The 19230-nt window shown below is 44.3% G+C and overlaps 1 pseudogene; it reads left to right on the forward strand.

Moving 5' to 3' along the window:
* The first annotated feature begins 3003 nt into the window (after window positions 1–3003).
* LOC104158102 overlaps window positions 3004–19230 on the forward strand; it is a 24200-nt pseudogene continuing 7973 nt past the window's right edge.

Consider the following 19230-nt stretch of genomic DNA (forward strand, 5'->3'; position numbering starts at 1 on the left):
TTCCCTCATCCTCCAGGCTTAGGGGGATTCTAGGAATTCATGGTTCATGAGATACGTGGCTGTGGTGTCCATTTTTAGTGACCTTAAATGAAATTAAGGGCAACATGGAACATGTTTGTCAAAACACTAGTGACAATGATGCTCCTGCAAGACCACAAGTTCAGCTTTCCTCAGGCAAACACAAGCAGGGCCAGACATTGTGTTTGAAAGTTGAGGTAACATCCCCCATGCTGCAGAAGCAGCTGCAGGTGCCCCAGGGTGCTCCAGCTGGGAGTGGTGCTTTGGGTGGTGGCAGGAGCTATTTGGGGTAGGCTACTGGCTTCACATAAACCCTGTAGGCTTCATTCTGGTGAGGGAAGGCTGGTCGTGCAGCCTTGTAGGAGTGTCCATACAGTGTGAAGGGCAAACAGGTGTTATTGAACAGTAACAGAAGATGACCAAAACAGGCAGGATGGCTCGGAGTGGAGGAGATGCTTCCACTCATGCACCAGGAGCTACCTCTATCTGTGCAGGCATGAAGACTCCCATCCCTCCTGCCAACTGCTGTCCTCACCTACCCTGCCAGCTGAGCTTAATTTTCAGCCATTGCCATCTGCTCTGTACCAACCAAATAGAGCATTTGGGACTGGAAGACCTCCCCTGAAAGCCCATCCTGTCCTGAAGGGGTTTCATACCCCCTTTGCAAGAGTTTATGAGTCAGCTTTGGAAGAGTTTTGCAAGAGTCAGTGAGGGTTTTATCTTGTTGAAATGTGCAGCCAAGAACACAGGTTGTTGGGCGAGCAAGAGCGTAACCCGGCAGAAGCCTGGCTGTGCTGCCCGCTGGTCACGGTGCTTTGCCCTGAGATGGGAGAGCTCAGCTCTCGGTCATGCCTGACTTCCTAACCTATCCCATAGAGCTGGAGAATTTTGCTACATTTTTATTTTTCTCCATGCGAATTCCCACTGGTTTCCTATGCTTTTGAGGTCACACACATAGGCTAAAGTAGATTTGGTGATGATTTGGCAGTGTGGTCCTGGAAGCCTGTGGCACAGCCCTGCTCTGGGGAAGGGAGAAGGGTGTCTGAGCCTACGCTGGCCATGTCTTGCTGCCAGTTCTCAGTCTGTGCTGCCCAAGCAAGGGTTGCATAGATGCAGTATATCCTTGCACAGGCTGCTTCTTCTCAGCCACAGCTCTGCCTTTCCCCCGCGTGGCCGAGCCTACAGCCCCAGGGATTCAAGTGAAAAGTGGTGCTCTGGGTCACAAGTGCTCAGGATTGAGCAGGGCTGCACTGTCCTAGCTGGCATGTGAAGGTGGCTAGTGCCTAGCATTTTGATGGCTACTATGTCCCCTTACCAATATCCTTCTCACCTAGGAATTGCCATCAGCTGTGTCTAAGAACCTGATAGCACAGTGTGACATGGCTTCTGCAGCTCCTTTTGGCAGCAAGGATAGTGAACGTGCCAGGCAGTGAAAGTGGTATTTGAAGCTGAATTTCTGTAGCATATTCAGGGTTTGGCACTCATGTAATATCCATCCCTGGCTAGATTTGGATGTTGTTCTTTCTGATTAGCCTCTATTTTGCCATGGTTTTTCACATCATACTGCAGTTATGGCCTCTCCTCCCATCCTCCCTGACCCATGCAGTGATGGGAAGCCACATCCTACATGAATCCGCATCACCTTTTGCCCTTCCCGTGGCCTTGCCTTCCACCGCATGGATAGCTACTCTGAGTTCCCTTGCCACGATGCAACTCTGCCCAGGCATTCCATAAGCAGGATCAGTGAGGCAGGTCCCTTTTGGACTATTATTTCTTTGACATATAGATGAGAGCCAGTGTGAGTGAAGTGCTGGCCATGGTCATAGATGGCAGAACAGCATGTTCCCAGTAGAGGAAATTCTCACAACAAAGAGTCTACAAACCACAGTTGGGTCCTGGAGTTACTAAAATTGAAAAAAGAGTGTCGGTTTTCTTTACATACTGTATATGGCAGAAAACAAACATGAACTGGTGAGCAGGCAGGAGTGTCGATTGCTTCTTTCCAAACATAGGGAAGGGGCCGAGCTAAGGGAAGGGGCTGAGCCTATAAAAGCTGCCAGGGAGAAAGCCCTTGTTGGTGGCTCCTGATCCCCTGGCCGTGCTCGTGGCCATGCTGTGACTGACTTGCAGAGGGGTGGAGGGCTCCTGCCACAGGTGCTGTTCCCTGTGCTTGGAGCTTCGCAAGGCTGTAGGACTGTGGTCGGAAATCTGCTGTAGATTACCAGCTGGGCCATTCCTTGGGTAGGGAAGGACTGGTATCTGCTGTTTACTTCACTGGTCAACGGGAGTGATTGCTCACAGTAAGTGAGAGATACTGGGCCTTCATAGAAGCTGTAGCTTAGCTGGCATCTGACCTTCTGCTCTTTCTTTTTCAGAGATCAGAGATGTCAGCACATTCCTTCCTTCTTTCTGTCGACTGATTGTTAAGGTGAGAATTTAAGGCATGAAAACTAATAGCTTGCCCAGACTGGCATGAGCTGGCTTTTCCCTTGTGCTCGTTGTGGTCAGGTCCCCATTCTTCCCCCTGCATGAGCTGCTCTAAAGGGCCATGGCACGTGTCCATTCCTGCCCACGATGGCTGCCCACCAGAAGAGTAGGACAGGCTCCATGTTAAAAGGGAGTAGGGGAAATCGTAAATGGAGAATTGGAAGAAAAACAGGCTTCAGGGCTTCAGTCTTACTGAGGACTACACGAATCCTTCAGAAATCCCTCCCGTTTGCTGCACTTCCCCAGGGAGCCCTTCAGGCATGAATTCCCTTTCCTTGGGGCCGTGAAGGGTGGCAGCTCTTCTTCACTGCTTTTGTACATTCCAGCTTTGAAAGGCAAATATCTCCCTCAAGACCTTGCAGCATGCATTGGAGAGAAGGGAAGGGTGCTCTCAGAGCAGCCAACTTGGGAGGGTTGGTGGATGTTCAGCTCTACTCTGCTTGACTCTAAGGAGCACACAGAGGACCACCACAGCAGAGTCTCATTTTAGCTTCAGCCATGAGCAGAGACGCTGGCATGGACGTCTTTGGTGAGGCTGCACCATACCTGCGCAAATCAGAGAAGGAGAGCATAGAAGCCCAGAACCAGCCATTTGACGCCAAGACCTACTGCTTTGTGGCTGACCCCGAGGTGGAGTACACCAAAGGGAAGATCAAGGCTGCACAGGATGGGAAGATAACTGTTGAGACAGAGGATGGCAGAGTAAGTGCATTCCTCCTAGCCTTCCTCCCTGCCCTGCTGAGGGCCTTAGGATGCTGCTAGGGAGAGCAAGGGACACAGAAAGCACTAGACTAGCTCAGGCAAGAAATCTGTCCTGCCCTGCCTTCTGACTGGAACCGGCACAGCCTCCAGAGGAAAGTATTGCTCTGGATGCTGGGATGAAGGTATCCATTGGATAATTATTCTTGGTTTAGGCTTTAAAGATCAGGCAATGCTCTGAAACAGGTTGGGTTGTAGCCTTGCCAGTCTTAGTGTTCCTCAACTGCTGCTTTTAATCCTTTCTCATCTAACACTCTCATATCCACTGATAAATTCCTTCCTTTACTGGTAGCAGAGCAGACAGCTACTTTGAAAGTCCCCTTTGCATGTGGAATTATTATCAGTGTCACTGGCTGCAGTTTCCTAGAGCAGCCTCCAAGGTGTTCATCTTGCAAAAATGCTGAAATGCCTTAGCAGCTCATGTCCTGATAACGTTTGTAAGAATAGCTGCAGCAGCCCAAAGAACCACCTCAACCAACATCTTGGCAGTAGGTGCTACAAGATTTTTAAGAAAGCAAATAAAGAATAAAGCAGTCATCCATTGGTTCACCCCCAGCCTCCAGCAATCAGAGGTATGTGACTGAGGAGAGGCTGCAGCGGGCTACTGTGTACAAGGACCTGCTTTCCTGGGGGCTGGCTTTTTTGTATCCATTTGAGCTTTTTGCCTCTGTAGTGTCCTGTGGGAAAGATTTCCACAGTTTAAAATTGGAGTACGTGTAAAGTGCTTCCTTTTTCTCTGCAGTATGCAGCCTTGTAATTTCAGCTTATTTTTTCACAAGGAGAAAAAGTGAATAATTCTTCTTTGCTATGACCATGGTTCTCTTTGCTATTCCTGACTTTGCAGACTTCAAAAGTGTCTCCTTTTCACCCTCAAATCCCAATCAAGTTATGCTCTCCTCATAGAGAAGCTGTTTTATACCTGTGACCATCTTTGTTTCTCTTCTCTGGAGCATTTCTAGTACAACTAGTGTCCTTTCTAAGAGCTGTGATCAGTAATGAAGGTGTGAATGAACTGACAGACACATCCTACATAACACTCTCTTCTTTTCTCCCTTTTTTTTTTCTAATAATTCATAACATTTTGGAGCTTCCTGCCCTCTTCTGAGCACTGAACGAACGTTATGTTAGAAACCTGTGTAGTGACTCCCAGATATGTCCTGTGAGGAGCCGTTAGTGTGTGATCTCTTGTTCTGTATGGAGACTTTCTGTGAATCCTAATTGCTCAAGTGTTTGAACACTTTAGAAAGCTATTTAGGGACACATATCACAAAGTTGCTTTTGAAAACTGTGCCTGTAATTCTTACTTTCTCAAAAGAAGCCCAAGATCATTCCACTAGTCAGGACCTGAGCTTGGAAATGATGTTCAATCTTTCCAAATCAAATGTGATTGCAGTAACACTGTTTCCTCCTTGAATCGGACTAGTCAGCTTGGACCAGTCCATGGGAGCAGCAATTACAGCATAAAAGCAATGGATAAAGGCAGTGGATAAAAGCCAGCTGGAGAAATGACAACAGGATTTTCAAGCTCCTTCATGCTTCAGCGTGGCTGACATAAGCTGCTGCCATCTGTGTACATCTGCTTTCCTTCACAACTGACCCCCCAACATATCCACAGGCTCTGGCTGTATGACAGGACGGTTGCCCACAATGTGAGCCCAGTAGACAGTGCTATTTGATAGAGCTAGAGCCTTTGTTTAATTAGGAATGGCAACAGACAGGAGTGGAACAAATATGTTCCAAGGAAGGCTTTGCTGTTGATGAATCTTGTGCTGTTAGTGTCCTGTCTCTCCAGCACTGTGCAGTGTGAGTCTTGGAGGCTGAAAGGCAGACTGGCCAGCAGTTGTACCCCTAGCTATTACAACCATGAGCAGCAGTTGACCTGAAGTTCATAAGCAGCAATAAAGTGGAGAAAGACCTGGTCCAGCACAAATCCTGTCTGTGTGGTTGTAGCAGTTCCAGGACAGTAAATTTACATCCTGTAAATTTGCCGGTATTGTAGAGTTCCTGGCTCGCAGCAATGTCTGCCCTGTAATAGCCATATCTTGTTTTGCACATTTAAACAGAAAGAAAAATGTGAATTAAAGCATCCTTACAGATGTTATTACTTCTCGGTGTTTGTGTCTCTGTGTGTACACATGGAAGCAGCATTGAGAGTTGCTGAATCAAGGTTAAATCTTTCTTTCTGAATTATAGACAGTTACTGTCAAACCTGATGATGTATATGCCATGAATCCACCTAAGTTTGACAGAATTGAGGATGTGGCCATGTTGACCCAGCTACATGAACCTGCTGTCCTCTACAATCTCAAGGACCGCTACAGCTCCTGGATGATCTATGTAAGTTCCCTCTCATGGCAAAGGAGAAAATCCAGCTGCCAGGAGATGGACTTCGGTGACTCTTCTGTTTTTTTCCTGAAGACCTACTCGGGTCTCTTCTGTATCACTGTCAACCCCTACAAGTGGCTGCCAGTGTACAACCCGGAGGTGGTGTTGGCGTATCGAGGCAAGAAGCGCCAGGAGGCCCCTCCACACATCTTCTCCATCTCTGACAATGCCTATCAGTTCATGCTGACTGGTGAGATTTTCTATTTTGACCAGACTCATAGCAAAAAACTGTGTCAGAAACACTGCTTCTGCCAAATGCAATTCCTTATCTGCCATAGGCTCAGTTGCCTTTGCCATCTCTTACAGTGTGCTACCCCAATTCCTTGTCCTGTTTCATGTTGCAGATTATCTGCTTGGGCTTGCAACTATTGTACTGTGGAATTAGATGTGCCTGTTTTATCTCTAGGTGATACAAAACCAGCTCCAGACAGTTTTCCCCATTTCCTGAAATAGTCTTTTTATTTTTTGAAGCTCTGTGCTGTTCTACTGCACATTATCTGTTTTTCTGGTCTTAAGTACTAAGCTAAGCACCATAATAGGAACCACTGCAAGGGGCAGTTGCAGTTGTATAGAACACGCTATCTGGGAAGTCCCTAATCAGCACACCACTATGTGGCTTCAAGCAATATCAGGTAGATTCAGAACAGAGCTGGAAGAAATATTTTCATCAAAATACGTGGTTTTACTTTGAATCAAGTCTTGCCCCGTATTAAATAGTAATAAAGGTAAAGAATGATAAAGACAGAAGCAAAGAGGAGAGTGCAGGATGGAGCAAAGGTGGAGGAGAGAAGGTAAAAAGTGGAGTACGGGGAAGAGAAGAGAGGAGGAGAAAAAGACCATGTATGTCTTCTGTTTTGCTTGCAAAGATTTTGTTTCTTTTCCTTTGACGGACACTAGATCATGGTTTACCTGAGAACCAGCACTTTTCCAAGCTTCTCTGACTGCAATTATTTTTCCCTTTGACAGATCATGAAAATCAGTCTATCCTAATCACGTAAGTACATCTGTCACTTTGAACTTTGTCTCCAAGAAAAAGTGGGCAGATAATTCTTCTCTCTGTGCTTTCTTTTGACAGTGGAGAATCTGGTGCAGGGAAGACTGTGAACACAAAGTGTGTCATCCAGTACTTTGCAACAATTGCAGTGAGTGGGGACCTACCAAACAAGAAGGAGTCTTGGATGAAGGTGTGAGGAAGAAAGGCTTCACAGAGAGGCAGTTTGGGATGTTATCAACTTGTGGCTGCAGACAACACTGGTGACAAACATTTACCTCAAAATATGAAATATCTTTTATTAGCTTCAGCCACTCTCTCAAAAGGCAGTAAGACCAGGGGCTGGTAGGCAGTTAGGACCACAGCAAGTACAAGCCACCAGAGCTGCCCAGGTGTAGCTTCACCTGGACTGAAACCAGGTCTGGGGGATTGGTGTCCAGGAAGAATCAGAAGTTCCAATTTCTTCACATGGACCAGTCGGTCCCAGTGGCTGAGAGATGGGGAGAAGTTCTGACCCCATTTCTCAGCCACATCTCTCCCATTCTGACCATGGGAGAAATTCTGAATGAGAGAAAAATGAGTTATCTACCATTTACACAAAGTACTGGTTCTTGGCACTGTAATTGAGAAGACGCTGTAGTAAAACTGTCCAGCCGAAATGAAGGGCACATGGTTGTGCATGTAATCGGGCAAGCTGCAAAATAGTCACTTTTTCCTACCACATAGCCCATGATGTTTCTCAATAATTATTCAAATATTCTCGCAGGGTACACTCAAGAATCAAATCATCAGTGCTAACCCACTGCTGGAGGCCTTCGGGAATGCCAAGACTGTGAGAAACGACAACTCCTCACGCTTTGTGAGTCATTGCGTTTCTCTCTGCCCTCCTGGATTTCTAATCCTGTTTGCCTGCTTGTTACTTGCAACTGGGAGCCACTGGGCTGGGAGGAATGTTCTTGCTGACAAAATTCTTGGTTGTTTGTCAGATGCTGATGTATTTACAGCTGTTTCATGCTCACAGCTGCATGAGCTGCAACAAACTGTTCCCCTTTATCTGTCTTTGAATATCTATGATAGTTCAGACTGATTTGAAGACGCTGTCACTGAGATCCAAGAGAGAAAAACACTCTGTCATGTCACCCTGAGAATGCTGCACTGACCACTACCTTTTGTCTGCTTGCCAGGGTAAATTCATTCGTATTCATTTTGGTACCTCTGGAAAACTGGCCTCTGGTGACATTGAGACCTGTAAGTAAATGAGGGGGGCTTACTGCTTTACTATAAAGTCGAGAAGAACTTGAAAAATTTATATGTGCATACATATTACAGACTTACTGGAAAAGTCAAGAGTCACTTTCCAGCTGAAAGCTGAGAGAAGCTACCACATCTTCTACCAGATCCTCTCCAATAAGAAGCCTGAACTATGTGGTAAGGACAGCTTTCATCTGGTGACATTTTACACTAAAATCAGTATGGGAACCTTTTTGCTGAATAGGCCAGCTTAGTGATGGAGAGTCCAGTGACACCTGCAGGCCTAGAGCCATGTGTCACAAGCACCCAACTTTCACTTCCGGCAGGTGCCTCAGGCAGTGCAAAGCAGTGAAACTTTCATCATGTGGTTATTTATGTCATCCTCATTCCAGCGTCAATGATGATTGGGTTACCAAAGCTGTACACAACACTTTTATCTCTCTATAACTGTGTCACATTAGGAGTTACTCCACCTCAAATTTATCTTCCCTGGATAACTTCTAATGCAAACTGTGTGCAGGTGAGGTGCAGAGGTGGTTAATTTACTCTGCCTCACACCTTGCTGTTGTTGATGCTGTGGAAATTCCAACTTATCTGGACCAAATCCTGTGAATAATCTTGAGTAGAAAGGTGAGAAATTCCCTGGGTGCAGGATGGCGAGATACCCTGACCTACAAACTGTCTATCTGAACTCTTTATCACATGGGCAAAAGTTCTTCTCTGTTTCCAGTATAGTCCCTCCAGCCTTTTCCCCCTTCCCACTGCCATGGCATATGCTACCCATGCCCCACATCTATCCCAAGCCCTTTTGCCACACACTCCACTACTGCACTCATCTGCCCTCATCCTCACTCCACTCTGCCCATCCCTCCCAGCTACTCATAGAACATTTCCCAAAGTGGAGCTCCTATCCCCATCCTCCCGCTATGTGCCCTCCCAACGTTTACCACCTCCGTCTTCCCTTCCCAGAGAGACTGCAATGTGCCAGGGGACTGCATGTCTGTACAAGGACACAGATTTATCTTCAACATAAGGAGTGCTTCCTCTCCTGCATGCTGCGCATCTGCACACCTTCACTTCTCTTCTTACTCTGCTGTAGGATTCAGGACTGAAAATGAGTTGTGAATTTTGGCCTCAGTTAGATGGATGCCCAGTGGGTGCAAGGGGCATTCAGGATGGATTAGTATGTGTCGTGTATGAGGATAAACACGTACGAGTCTCACCTAAAAATATCTTTCTTAAAAGCTGTTTCTTTGGATAGCCCTTGTTCCTTGTCTGCTGATACTGAATGTTCAGTCCCCAGTTCACAGCATATTAAACTGGTAGGTCTGAGAACTTGCCTAGGACTTTCTGCTCGTCCAGTGGAAGGCAGATGAATGACTTTACTCTCTCTTTCTTGTCTCTTAATGGAAAACCAAGAGTTTGGGGATACAAAAGGAAAAAGAGCCTGTGAAACCTTGCTGAGCCATTGTTCCATTTTCACTGCCAGGACCTGGCTGTCACTCCTTTGTTTGCCTTTCAGAGATGCTCCTCATCACAACCAACCCGTATGACTACCCCTTCATCAGCCAAGGGGAGATTTCTGTGGCCAGCATTGATGACCAGGAGGAGCTTGTTGCCACAGATGTAAGTATATCTAGCAAGGAGAGACTATCACTTTTACCGTCACCACCGTTATAATCAGATGATCTATCTGGTGTGCAGGCAGCCATTGACATTTTGGGCTTCGTCCCTGATGAGAGAATGGGGATTTACAAACTGACAGGGGCAATCCTGCACTACGGGAACATGAAGTTCAAGCAGAAACCACATGAGGAGCAGGCAGAGCCAGATGGCACAGAAGGTAATACTTTCATGGCTTGGACAGATGTATTTCCAACTGTTTTCATACCATTTTTCACTAGAAATGCAAGGAGTCTTCCAGGAAAGAAGCAATTGTTCCTTGATGAACATAAAAAGGAGGTTCAACCTTCCACTTACCACCTCCTGTAGAGTCATTTTCTGCGTCTACTTTATTCCTGATGGCTCTGCTGAAGGACTTTGTGCCTGGGACACATTACTGTAGTGTTTGCCAGTTTCTTGTAACACATCAAGACTTGTTCTGCTTGGGTGACATTGTGAAGAAGAGTCTCGAAGGGAAAAACACTGTTGTTCCATCACCAGTGCACTCACTGGTTTCACCACACCTGTTGGGCCTGCTGTAGCCAGTCAATCATGAGGACCAGCCCTACAAGGCTGTTTGGAAAAGTAAATGAGAATGTTGGTCAAGCTTTGTAGATAGGGTAAAGCCAACCAGTTTGCCAGGTTTCAAAGTGAGCTCTGGCTGGCTCCAACGCATTCTGTCTGTCCCAGCTAAGAACAAAGTCTTTCAGCTTTTTTTTTTTTTGTTTATTTTACAGAGGCTGACAAAGCAGCATACCTGATGGGCCTGAACTCAGCAGACTTGCTGAAAGCTTTGTGCTGTCCCTGGGTGAAAGTGGGAAATGAATATGTCATGAAGGGCCAAACAGTGGATCAGGTGAGTGTCCGGGAGCAGCAGGGACCGTCCTGTCCCTAAGGGACAGGAGTGGGTGCAAGTCGCAGCTGAGGATGGTCAGCTCCATTAAGGCCTATTATTGCACTTTGTGGGCTGACAGTATCTGTGCATGGTGGAGGAGCATTTTATTCTGGTGATGCACAAGCTGTGCCCTGACATAACTGTGTGAACCATCTCCCTGCAGGTGCACCAGGCAGTGAATGCCATTTCCAAGTCAGTCTATGAAAAACTCTTCTTGTGGATGGTGATGCGCATCAACCAACAGCTGGATACAAAGCTGCCAAGACAGCACTTTATTGGGGTCTTAGACATTGCTGGCTTTGAGATTTTTGAGGTTTGGTTTTACATAGCACTCTCAGACTTCTGGCTGTCTTTAAACACTTTTTTCCTTTTGTTTGACTTTTCTGACCTTTCCTCCTCCATACCCCAATTTAACCCTCAAGAACAGGGCAAATCTCTCTGAAGCTGCTTCTGCATTTGTAGATCCATCACCCACTTTGTAAGGAAAATGAAACAGCAGAAGCATAGCCACGAAGCTACTGTCTCCCTCCTGAAAGAATCTGTATTTAGTGACATTAGAGTCACCCAAAAACATTGCCAATGCAGGCTACATCAACCATATGCTGCACAACACAACTTTTCTGTAAGCCTGGACCACCCATGATAATTTCTTTATGCTAGGATCAAAACCCTTCAGGGATAGTATGGCTGACCTTGCCTTGATATCTCTATGAAATAAATTAATTGGAGTCAGTTTAACAATATTAACACATTTACTCAAATATTAGTTCAACAGCTTTGAGCAGCTGTGCATCAACTTCACCAATGAGAAACTGCAACAGTTCTTCAACCACCACATGTTCGTGCTGGAGCAGGAGGAGTACAAGAAGGAAGGAATTGAATGGGAGTTCATTGACTTTGGGCTGGACCTGACTGATTGCATTGAGCTTGTAGAAAAGGTGAGTTTCTTATGCAGCTTGTGCAATCACACAAATCAGATCTGGAAGTAGTTCTCAAGAGTGTTTGCACTGGGTGCCTTCAGTACAATCTCTCTGTGAAGATTCCAGATCTCCTTACCTCCTTCCTTCCTTTAATCGTAACCCTCGTGATTAATTATCCACTGACTGGAAATGTATTCTGCCTTTTAAAAAGACTTTGCTTTTATTTCTCTGTTCTGTCTTTCTTTGTTGCACATTATTATAAATTGTCATTTCATTGTCATATTTACCTCTGTTGTCTTCTGTCTTTCCATATTGGTTCCTCCTCAGGTTTTCGTCTCAGTTAAATTCAAATGTCTGCTTGCTTTTGCTCCTTCTGGATAAGGAGAAGTCACTACTGTATTCCAAGAAGTTACTGCACAGTTTTTGCTTGGCTTGCTTTGTTTTCCAGCCTATTTTTGGGTAGTTCAAAACCCTGTTATGACAATCTGGTGCTTTTGGACTATCTTGCCAGCTGTTCACAAAAAATCTTGCTTACCTACTGCTCCCAAGCTAATACTCTATAAAATACCTCCAGTACTTTAATTTTAGCATTTCTTTCACACTATATTATTATAACTTGAATTATAGTTGGGGGACGAGTGGCTGGAAAGCTGCCTGGCAGAAAAAGACCTGGGGGTGTTTGTTGACAGCCAGCTGAACATGAGCCAGCAGTGTGCCCAGGCGGCCAAGAAGGCCAACAACATCCTGGCCTGTATCAGAAACAGTGTGGCCAGCAGGACCAGGGCAGTGATCCGTTTGTACTCTGCGCTGGTGAGGCTGCACCTTGAATACTGTGTTCAGTTTTGGGCCCCTCACTACAAGAAGGACATGGAGCTGCTGGAGCATGTCCAGAGAAAAGCGACAAAGCTGGTGAAGGGCCTGGAGAAAAAGTCTTACAAGGAGCGGCTGAGGGAGCTGGGGTTGTTTAGTCTGGAGAAAATGAGGCTGAGGGGAGACCTTATCGCCCTCTACAACTACCTTAAAGAAGGTTGTAGTGAGGTGGGGGTTGGTCTCTTCTCCCCCGTAACTAGCGATAGGGCAAGAGGAAATGGTCTGAAGTTGCACCAGGGGAGGTTCAGGTTGGATATTAGGAAGAACTTCTTCAGTAGAGTCATTAGGCATTGTAACGGGCTCCCCAGGGAGGTGGTGGACTCGCCATCCCTGGAGGTGTTCAAAAAACCTTTAGATGTGGCGCTTCAAGACATGGTTTAGTGGGTTTAGCGGGCATGGTGGCATTGGGTATATGGTTGGACTTGATGATCTTTGAGGTCTCTTCCAACCATAATGATTCTATGATTCTATAATCTTATTTGAAAATACCTTTTTTCTATTCAGCCCATGGGTATCTTCTCCATCCTGGAAGAGGAGTGCATGTTCCCCAAGGCAACTGACACCTCTTACAAGAACAAGCTCTACGACCAGCATCTGGGCAAGTCCAGCAAATTCCAGAAGCCTAAGCCTACCAAAGGCAAGGCTGAGGCCCACTTCTCCTTGGTACACTATGCTGGTACAGTAGACTACAACATCACTGGCTGGCTTGAGAAGAACAAAGACCACCTGAACGAAACTGTCATCGGACTGTACCAAAAATCATCTGTGAAAATTTTATGCAATCTTTATGCCACCTTTGCTTCCATAGATGAAGGTAAGATCAGAGGATTATGTGTCCTCTCTGATGTTTCCAAAAGTAACTATCACCTGACTTGAATCAGTGTTGAGTCAGTATTTGTGCTCTGTGTATTAGATGCACAATTATAATGCTGTCAAAGAGATCTATAGTGGTACCTCAGTTGGACTGTCATCTCATTTTCCAGCTGAAGGTGGTGGTATTAAGAAGAAAGGAATGAAGAAAAAGGGCTCTTCCTTCCAAACTGTCTCTGTACTCTTTCGGGTAGGTGTGTTCTGTGGCACAGCATGGTCCAGCTGCAGAAAACACTGAGAAAGCAGTCCTGTCAGACCTGTGTGCGCTAGTTCACCATTCCCACTTTCTCTGTTGCCGCATGATACTGTGGAAATTTACCTTTGGGATCTGGTAAAGGTTAATTTGAATTCTGCTTTGCTGTTGAGTTCCAATGGGATGATAGTGGAGAAGGGAAGTCATGTGCTTCAATCAGGTTGCACAGTTTCAAGACAGCCCAAAGGCTGTCTTGGCTTTGACCTTTGGTGCTAACAGCATCCTTCCCTTATTTGGCTGTAGCTTCTCCCAGGATGTGTCTGTCTGAGTACAGGCAACCAGTGCCTTGCAGTTGGTGTGGGCAACACAAACTACATATTGCAGCCCTTGATGCTGCTGTGACACATCTATGTCCTGGGGACAGGAACAGGTTCAGCCCTTCCTGACAGGATGAGGAGCGCAGCATCCACCTGGCTGTGATGTGGGCCATACTCAGAGCATATCACTATTGCTTGAGATGATTAAAGAAATGGAATGCTAACAAAAACTGTCATGCAGAGCAGATGACTTCTGATGTCATAGACAAACATTGATTTTTTTGTCTCAATTCTCTTTTAAATACACATAACTGATATATTTAAGTAATAAAAACAACAAATCAACCCATTCATTCATTTGATCAAAAATTCGTTTGATCAAGAAAGGTGACTGTTGGTATGCCGCAATATTCTTCATTTCTTTCCATCCTTGTCCTGTTTAATAACTCTTATGATTAGCTTCTAACCACTAAGGACACATTTTTATTTTAAGACAGCAGGAAAGTTTATCATCTGTATCCACTGTTAGTAGCTATTTACTTTGCTGATGCCTATACAGGATTGTAGAATATTCACTTAAAAAATAAGGAAAAACTTCTCAATTTTTGGTTTTCATCAGAGTCAAATCATATTGAGAATATTTGCATTACATCTTGAAGTAGTGCAGTGTTTGCAAATGATCTCTTTTTTACAGGAAAATCTAAATAAGCTGATGTCCAACTTGCGAACAACTCATCCTCATTTTGTGTGTTGTATCATACCCAATGAAACAAAGACCCCAGGTAATACATAAAACATAGATTAGAAAATGGCAGAAAGACCAATTGACCAATGCTAGAAAAATCAATATATCCCCATATTGCTCTATCATAGGCCTGATGGATCACAAGCTTGTTCTGCGCCAGCTGAGATGTAACGGTGTTCTGGAAGGCATTCGAATCTGCAGGAAAGGATTTCCTAACAAGATTTTATATGGGGATTTTAAAAAAAGGTCTGTAATAACATTCTCGTGTGTGCACTGAGCCCAATTCATTTGAGAGAAAAGCCTTACTAAACAAGTCAATTATATAGTTCTTAGGAAAAGACTATTTTAATATTTAACAACTATGTAAAGTATGAAGACATATCTAATAGCAGGGTCTGTGTGGGCAGTGCTGACCCAAATGCCTTCCCTGAATACTGTATGCCAAAACCTATTTTCACTTCGTTCACATTCATCTGAATGTTTGGGTATTCTTTGCTTAAGTTCTCAAATTTGAAACAGGCATGTTTCAGCAAAAATATGAAGGATGACCTATACCACATCCTATATTTAACCAGTATCTAGTAGAAGTTTGAAGAATATTGTTTAAATAATTCTAACTAGAATGGTTTTACTGAAAGGAAATTGTGTTAAACCTGATACCACTTTTTTTATGAAATTACAAGCTTGACTGGCAAATGTAGCTACATTAACAACACAGACTTCAGCAGGACATCTAAATTAGTTCTGCATGGCACTCTCATTTTGTACGGGGCTAACATTTCTACAACACGTTAGCTACATTAATTTATAGATAAAAAAACCCCACAACCAAATAATTTTAACTCAGGAACTGCCAAGCAAATAAGACACTTATAAAAGGTCGCTAAATTTAGGGCAACCCAGCTGGGGTCATCTGCTTATCGTATTTGATCAAAGGCAAATGTAGGGTCAAATCTCTTAAGAACAAAGAAAGTACACCACACTTACAGCACTGAACAGGGTGTCCTGTGGAGCAGGGACAATGGAAAGGGTAGAAGTGGTGTTCTGGGCACTAACTGAAGAAGACTTCCCAAGGAAGTGACATGGGTGGGCAGATTTGTATATAGGTAAACAGAGGCATGCTGAAAAGAATAGGGTGTGGAATAATCTCTCAATGTAGGATTAGGAAGTCCATTGCTAGATACTGTGTCTAATTCTGGTTTACATACTTCAGGAGGAATGCGAGAAGCTGGGTATGGTTCAGAGAAGAACTGCAGGATGAATGTGAACTCAAATGCAGTGAGAGATTTAAATCAAACTGTTTAACTCATGAAACTGTATGTTAATAGGTGATTTGTTTGTGGTGTAGAGAACCTACAAGTGTAAAGATTTCTGAATATGCAGGAACCTGTCATCTAAAAGACAGACTTAAAGCAAGAGTCCAAAACTGGGACCTGAAAAAGGATGTTGTCAAGGTAGAAGTGTAGTATTCCTTTCCTACAGTGAGGGTGAATAGCTTACCTGGGACACTCTCAAATTCTGAAGGCCTCAAATAAGATTGCAGTTTCTTTTTTAACAAAATATGCACTAGATTTATCACAAGATGGGGGCTGGATGAACGCAGAGCTGTGTATAATACAGGACTATGGGCTTATAATACAGGAGGTCAGATTAGATAGTTGCAGCAGTCCACCTATTCTTAAAATCCTTTTTTTTTTTTTTTTTTTTTTTAATTTACAGCTAACTCAGTGAGCTGGCTCCCTAGATTAGTGTAAATGACTGTGTCACAGACGATCAGAGTCTCTCAGGTTCAGAGAACAGACCGTCCATGCCCTCAGTCTCAGTGAGGGCTGTAACACATGCTGGGAACCTACTGAACTGACCTGCTTCTTACTGGTTTGCTATTTGAGGCTGGAGGTGTGAGTCAGAATCAGCCTTCCTCTGTATCTTCAAAGTGACAGCTGTTCCTGTAGCATCCTGTACACTAAAATGATACCGATGGTTAAGATTTTTTCCTTTATTTTGTCAGATACTGCCTTCTGAATGCTGGTGTCATTCCAGAAGGACAGTTTATTGATAGCAAGAAGGCATGTGAAAAGTTGCTGTCTTCTGTTGAGATAGATCATACAGAGTACAAATTTGGACACGCTAAGGTAAACATTTAGTTTTTCCACAGAATGAGAAATCATTCATTGCATCAAAAGATAAGCCCAGCAATGACTGATCTCTGTTCTTTCATTGCAGGTGTTCTTCAAGGCAGGTTTGCTAGGCTTCTTGGAAGAGATGCGAGATGATTGCTTAGGACAACTGATCACGCAGACACAGGCTTTATGTAGGGGATACCTCAGGAGACTTGAACTGAAAAGAATGTTAGACCGAAGGTGTGTGTCTTCTGTGAGGTCTGGTTTCTCAAAGATGTGCTTTTTTCACAGTAGTGATGGATTGCTTTGATTTCAGAGAGTCCATCTTCTGCATCCAGGACAACATCCGTGCATTCATGAATGTCAAGCACTGGCCCTGGATGAAGTTGTATTTCAAGATAAAACCCCTCTTAAGAAGTGTGGAAACTGAGAAAGAAATGGCCATGATGAAGGAAGAGTTTGAGAGAATGAAAGAAGAGTTGGCTAAATCAGAAACCAAGAGGAAAGAACTGGAAGAAAAAATGATGACTCTGGTGCAAGAGAAAAATGACCTGCAGCTGCAAGTACAGACTGTACATAATTTAAAGCCATTTTTGGCTCCTCAGATTCCATCAGTTTTGTCTGAGTGTTCGGGTCAGGAATGGGCTGAATGGAGATTCTGTTATTTCATGTTCCAGTTGTGTAATGGGCAGGTGATTTCTGCAAGTACAGTTCCAGTGTGTGACAATGAAACACATTTCTGTTTTCTATAAAAAGGAAAAAGAAAATTTGGCTGATGCTGAAGAAAGATGTGATGAGCTGATCAAAGCAAAATTCCAGCTGGAAGCAAGAATAAAAGAGGTAATGGAAAAACTGGAGGATGAAGAGGAGATAAATGCTGATCTGGCAGCCAGAAAGAGGAAACTGGAGGATGAATGTTCTGAGCTGAAGAAAGATATTGATGACCTTGAGTTAACATTGGCCAAGGCTGAAAAGGAAAAGCATGCCACAGAAAACAAGGTACTTTTTATTTCTGCTATGTGCATGTTTGATAATAGTTGCTCCGTCTATATATAGCACATAAAGGTGCAGTCAACTTGAACAATAACACGATATTGTATAAGGAAATCTATGGGCCTGGTGTTAAATTTGGTCACCTTTATTGTGCAGGAAAACCAACCCATAGCATACAAAAATGCATTAAAATGAAAGTTTGGAATTGCTTTGTGACTTCAGAAGGATTGATACGTAAGCAGAGAGGTTGTATAGTCTGACCATATAATGCAACTTATTAAGTCTCTTTGGTAGTGTAGCAATGAGTTTATTGCCTTTGTGTGATCACTAGCCTATATAAAAGCCAAAATTATTAGTGACTTTCAAGTTTTTTGCCTTACAATAGGTTAAAAGTCTAACTGAAGAAAAGGCAGGCTTGGATGAGACTATTGCTAAGTTAGTCAAGGAGAAGAAGGCCCTGCAAGAAGCCCACCAGCAAGCGCTGGATGACCTGCAAACTGAGGAGGACAAAGTTAATACTCTCACCAAAGCCAGGATCAGGTTGGAGCAACAAGTGAACCATGTGAGCATGTTCAACACAAGGAGAAGGGGCAGATTCCTCAGTTGTTTTATCAGTCATCCTTACGTATGTTTATGTTACAGGTTGAAGAATCTTTAGAACAGGAAAGGAATATTTGTATTGATCTTGAACGAGCAAAAAGAAAGCTTGAGGGAAACTTGAAACTTGCCCAGGAAAACACAGTGGATCTGGAGAATGATAAACAACTTTTAGATGAAAAATTAAAAAAGTATGAGGAAAAAAGCTTAGTGACAAATTTACTATTTGTTTTTAACTGGATATATTTTCCTTCTATTAAAAGAACATTTCCTTCACAGGAAAGACTTTGAATTTAACCAGATGCAAAATAAAATTGAGGAACAGCAGAATTCAGGTATTCAATTGCATCAGAAGATCAGAGAATTGCAGGCAAGAGACTTTATGTAACTACTTCATCATTGCTGTTTGCTTGTTCACAGTTACTAACTCATAAAATCTCTGACCCAGTCACAGTAATTACCTTGATATGTTGTAATAATTTTCTCCACACAACTGTGGTGGGTTGACCCTAGCTGGAGGCCAGGTGCCCCCCAAAGCCGCTCTATCTCTCCCCTCCTCAGCTGGACAGGGGAGAAAAAATGCAACGAAAGGCTCGTGGGTCAAGATAAGGACAGGGAGAGATCACTCACCAATTACCGTCACGTGCAAAACAGACTCAACTTAGGGAAATTAGTTTAATTTATTACCATTCAAATCAGAGTAAGATAATAAGAAATAAAACCAAATCTTAGAACACTTTCCTTCCACCTCTCCCTTTTTTCTGCATTCAACTTCACTCTTGATTTTTCTCTCCCTCCTCCCCACTAGCAGCGCAGGGGGACAGGGAATGGGTGTTGGGGTCAGGTCATCAGCTGCTGTCTCTGCTGCTCAGGACTCCTCACCCTCTGCCCCTGGTCCAGCCTTGGGTCCCTCCCACGGCAGACAGTTCTCCATGGACTTCTCCAACGTGGGTCCTTCCCACAGCTGCAGTTCTTCACGCACAGCTCCAGCGTGGGTCCCTTCCCTGGGGTGCAGCCCTTTAGGCACAGACGGCTCCAGCCTGGGTCCCCCGCAGGGTCACAAACCTGGCCAGCCAACTTTCTACAGCCTGGGCTCCTCACAGAGATGCTGCCACCATGGTTGCTGGGCTTGGTCTCAGTCAGCAGTGGGGTCATCT

This window comes from Cariama cristata, unplaced genomic scaffold (assembly GCF_000690535.1).
Source record: "Cariama cristata isolate BGI_N322 unplaced genomic scaffold, ASM69053v1 scaffold16022, whole genome shotgun sequence".
Taxonomy (NCBI): domain Eukaryota; kingdom Metazoa; phylum Chordata; class Aves; order Cariamiformes; family Cariamidae; genus Cariama; species Cariama cristata.